The sequence below is a fragment of the Sander lucioperca genome, chromosome 17, assembly GCF_008315115.2.
Source record: "Sander lucioperca isolate FBNREF2018 chromosome 17, SLUC_FBN_1.2, whole genome shotgun sequence".
Taxonomy (NCBI): Eukaryota; Metazoa; Chordata; class Actinopteri; order Perciformes; family Percidae; genus Sander; species Sander lucioperca.
Genome location: NC_050189.1, coordinates 27,683,384 through 27,688,367, shown reverse-complemented (window position 1 = coordinate 27,688,367; position 4,984 = coordinate 27,683,384). Strand labels below are relative to the sequence as shown.

The 4,984-nt window shown below is 41.5% G+C and overlaps 1 long non-coding RNA gene across 1 annotated transcript; it reads right to left on the bottom strand.

The window, feature by feature from the left end:
* Nucleotides 1–2,998: 2,998 nt before the first annotated feature.
* Nucleotides 2,999–4,268, bottom strand: LOC116061822. The gene is made up of 2 exons (XR_004107819.2): nucleotides 3,598–4,268; nucleotides 2,999–3,077 (listed from the first exon to the last, which is right to left on the bottom strand). It is a non-coding gene; the product is annotated as an uncharacterized LOC116061822 (long non-coding RNA).
* Nucleotides 4,269–4,984: the final 716 nt, after the last annotated feature.

Below are 4,984 nucleotides of genomic sequence, written 5' to 3'. Positions count from 1 at the left end.
TTCTTGCCTCTGTCTTATTGTGTTGGGGAGTAAATCCATAATCCTCTGTGAGGCACTAATCCTTTCTTTGAACTTAAAAAAAAAATCCCCAGCCTCTGCAGTCAGAAACTCGCAGCGACTAAAAGTGCCTCAACACCGCCGCTGAAAAAACAGCTTCTCTTATTTCACAGAGACTGGTACGATGCACAACTCTGCACCGACTGGCTTCCTATTCGCTGTTCTGTTTGGACACTTATTTAATCTTTTGTCTCCTTTTGGTCTTTTTTTAAATTTGGTAGCAGCTTCTCATTTTTAGCCGCCACTGACCATCACTTTTACTGGTTAGAATGATAAACGTTGCCTACGGCAGATCATATTTAGCTGTAGCTAATTAACATTAATGCCAGAAGTTGGCAGTTCTCTGGTAATATGTTTTCTGCAAGACAGTGTTTTTCTAGGCAAAAGCTTATACACTACCGGTCAAAAGTTTGGGGTCACTTAGACATTTCCATTCCACTCCATTATAGACAGAATACCAGCTGAGATCAGTTGCATTGTTTTTTTAACCAGGGCAGCAGTTTCCAGATTACATTATGTGTTTACATAATTGCAAAAGGGTTCTCCAATGTTTTCTCAGTTAGCCTTTTAAAATGATATCAGATTAGTAAACAGAATGTGCCTTTGGAGCATTGGATGAATGGTTGCTGATAATGGGCAATGTAGATTATTGCATTAAAGATACAACAGTCAAGAACCCTTTTGCAATTATGTAAGCACATAATGTAATCTGAAAATTGCTGACCTGATTAAAAAAACAATGCATCTGATCTCAGCTGGTATTCTGTCTGTAATGTAGTGGAATGGACATTTCTAAGTGACCCCAAACTTTTGACCGGTAGTGTATGTAGGGAGCCTCTAAAGGGACTTGGAATTTCTTTTTAATACTTTCTTGAGCTCACGAGAAACCAATCTGTGTACCAAAGAGTTGAGACTTAAAGGAACATGCCGACTTATTGGGACTTTAGCTTATTCACCGTAACCCCCAGAGTTAGACAAGTCCATACATACCCTTCTCATCTCCGTGACGCCCCCAGCATTAGCTTAGCCTAGCACAGATCATGCAGGTAACCGGTTCCAACTAGCCGACTGCTCCGAATAAGTGACAAAATAACGCAAACATGTTCCTATTTACATGTTGTGATTTGTATAGTTACAGCGTGTACAAATAATGCCATGATCACCTGTCACGTTCGCTACTAACTAGCTATTCACATTGATTTTGTTGACGGAAGTAACTGGTAATTGCGCTAATCACTCCGCCCAAGTAACAGAAGTAGCAGTGCTTCCACTTTCTGAGAATATAGTTTCCAGTTTGTATACGGTTAGAAGACGGCTGTGTCTCATGTGACCTTATTATTTGTACACGCTATGACTCTACAAATCACAACATGTAAATAGGAACATGTTGGCGTTATTTTGTCACTTATTGGGAGCAGTAGGCTAGTTGGAACCAGTTACCTGCAGGTTCTGTGCTAGGCTAAGCTAACGGTGGAACCGTCAGACAGCGTTACAGCACGCACGAACACGAGAAGGGTATGTATGGACTTATCTAACTCTGGGGGATACAGTGAATAAGCTAAAGTCCCAATAAGTCGGCGTGTTCCTTTTAAATTTAGTTACAAACTAAAAAATGTCAGAAACGTGTATGTATGGAGCCCCTAAAGGGACATGGAATTGCTTTTTAACCCTTGTGTTGTCTTCCCATCGACTATTAACTTGTCCTTCAGGGTCAAAATAAAAAATTAACTCCCCCCCCCGCCCCCCCCCCCCGACGTTTTTGTCGCTTTTTAAACATTTTTCTCACTTTTTTCAAAGCGTTTTTTATTCATGATCAATAAACATAATTTATTTGACATTATACCTAAAAAAAAAAAAAAAAAAAAAAAGGAGAAATTAGGATTTTTTTTGACTAATCGTTAAGATCACAGGATGTTGACTGAATCCCAGATTAGTTTATGTTTTGTCAGGATACTGTTTTGAAACCATTTAAACAGTTTTTTTTCAAATGCTATACATTTGAATAAAACACCCCAAATTCTATGGATGTAATCATTATTTTTACATGTGAAGAACGTTGTATACATTCCATGCAACGTACATTCATGCGTCCATGTTAATTTGGGGGCAATTTGGTTGAAAGAAACGCATATTTATGATATTTTACACAAGGACAACACAAGGGTTAATACTTTCTTGTGCTCATGAGAAACCAATCTGAATACCAAAGAGTTGAGACTTAAATTTAGTTACAAACCAAAAAATGTCTTCAGTATGTTGACGATATTGCCTTGTTCGTTGGTTAAAAAAATGTTGGTTGTAGCCAATCTTTCAGGCAGCATCCGTAGCCAAAGTTTTAGTGTTTTTTTTTAAGGCGCTGACACACCAATCGGCCGTCGGACAGCCTGGCGAGGTCGGTGACTCGAGTCTGTTCCGTGTGTTCCGTGCCGTCGTCCGTCGGCCTTCATTTTGGCCGACCTGACTTGCTCGGTCAGAGGGCGGGCAGTCGGACTCAATGACCAATCTGATTGGTGGAGCGCTAACCCGGAAATAACCATCGGGATGAGTGATGACCGCCTCTCAAAATCTGACGAAAATCTTTTAAACTGACCTTGGTTGATCTGAAATGAAGACAGATTCAGCAACTGCACACCCTATTTCTCTCTTTAAATGTTTTCAGAAACATGTTTCGGTGAACTATTTTTGTAAAATATGAGATCGTACTGTATTTCGAACAAGCCGCCATTACTATCGGCTGGAGAAGCCAAACCCACGTGACGCATTCTTCATTTCCGGTTTTCATTTTTTGTATTACATCATGAGCAGAACGTACGCTGAAGTCGGCGTCGTTTCGGTGTGTCCGGAGGCACTTTTTGGACCTCGGGGAGCCGACTCATCAGTCCAACTGCCTTTTCTGCCGACTGTTGGGTTGGTGTGTCAGGGCCTTTACTCTATACCGTGAAGATTTGGACGGTTGATTGATGGCAACGTATCAACGTAACTTACCAGCTACAGATTTGGTTTCAACATCCTGAACAGACCTAACCTGACTCCGCCAGATGGATTTGCTCGGCATATCCATCTGGGAACTTTCCGTTGGAGAACTTTTGGGAAGGGGCGAAAATACTGGTTAGCTGATTGGATAAACCATCTGTCTATCACCACCTATGTTGGTGATAGATGGGCCAAATCAACCAATCAGATCAACGATATATCAAACTCTTGCCGAAACCAGTCGGGAGAAGAGCAAAAACATCTTTTCCTCAGAGAAAAGCCTCCAGTGCCGTTTTTTGCTCTTCTTTCAATGAAGGAATACTTTCTAATTCGGATAAAACTTGCACGATAGCTACGCTCATCTCATCCGTGGAAGCCGCCATGTTGTTTAGACTGAACAGTCGCTTCCCGTTGCGTCACACCTAAACCTGCCTCAAAACCAACGCTGATTGGTCGGTCGTTTGGCGAACGGCTCCAAATTTTCTCTGTCTCAAGATGCCAGACTGATCTGCGAGTGGAAAACTGGAGCTCGCGAGATCAGGACGGTCTCACGAGGCTAGAACAGACCAATAAGGAACTAAAACATGTTGCCATACGTCGAGGAAGAAGAAGCCTCACTTTGTTGTTAAAGAATGGCTGGTTGTTGTCAATCTATCAGGCAACGTTTCATCAGTAGCCAACGTTTTAGAGTTTATTTCTTGTCGGTCCGATCTAACAATGTGATATCATTAGTTTTTAAGAATCTTGTTCAGGTTTAAACGACAACCACGACTTCCTGAACATTTTTCATTCACTTCAACTAAAATAGCAGCCGTCCACAACCCGCAGGGATTAAAACTTCTCATTGTACTTCAGTCAGGCTCAACAACGTATTAAGAACTTGCTAACAAGTATAAATATTTCACTATACGTCGACGATGTCACCTTGTTCGTTGGTTGTAGTAAATATTTAAGGCAACGTTTCATCAGAAACTAAAGTTTGAGAGTTTATTTACTTTCTGTTGTGTAGAGATTTGGGTGGTTGATGGATGTCTTCCTGTAAACTTCCAGTTTAGACCAAAGATTGGCGACTAGACGAGTTGGTCCGCAGCTACGTGCAACGCGGCGGTCTGCAGCGTTCTGAAACTTGCCAGTTTACACCGATGCGATAAAACGGTGTATCATCTAGGGCTGCACGATATTAGGAAAATATCTAATTGCGATTATTTTGACTGATATTGCAATATGATTCACGGTATTGGAGGGAATGATCATTTTTGTATCATTATTGTCATTTTCATTGAAATATATTAAAATAAAAAAAATATAGTGTGATTGTTGCGAGGATCTAGCCTAGAAATCTAGACGCACCCTAGCGGCAGCAAATTTAATTTGCAGCCAGGGGGGTCTAGGCACTCTCCGTTGGCTTGCGAGCTGGAAAAACCAAATTCTGGTCAGGCCAATCACATCGTGTATAGAGTCGGTGGGCGGGGCTTATGACTGCTGCTGCTGGGAACAGCGGTCTTCTGGAAGACTTGGAGTTAAGCTTTTCTTTGAGAAAAGAACAAAGAACGGCACTGAAGTCATTCTTAAAAAAGCAAGATGTGTTCGGAGTTTTGCCGACCGGATACGGCAAAAGTTGAATCCATCAACTAGCGTTGCTCTGATTGGTTGTAGAGCTATCCTATTGCGTGCAGAGGGAATTTGAAAGACAACCATTGATCCCGCCCCTCGGATTGAGCTCCGTCAATGGTGAGTTCCCAGACCCAACATCTTGACGTGGGTCTGGCTTGTCTCGAGGATCTGTACCAAACAAAGATTTTTTTCTTTAGTCTGTAGGATATGATTTGTAGGCCGGGACGTCTCTGCAGCACCACAATACTTTTATTTAAGAATGGTTTGAAACATATTTTGCCTTCAACAAATATTGCGCCACCCTGCAATTTGTATATTGCACTAGTCCATATTGCGATTT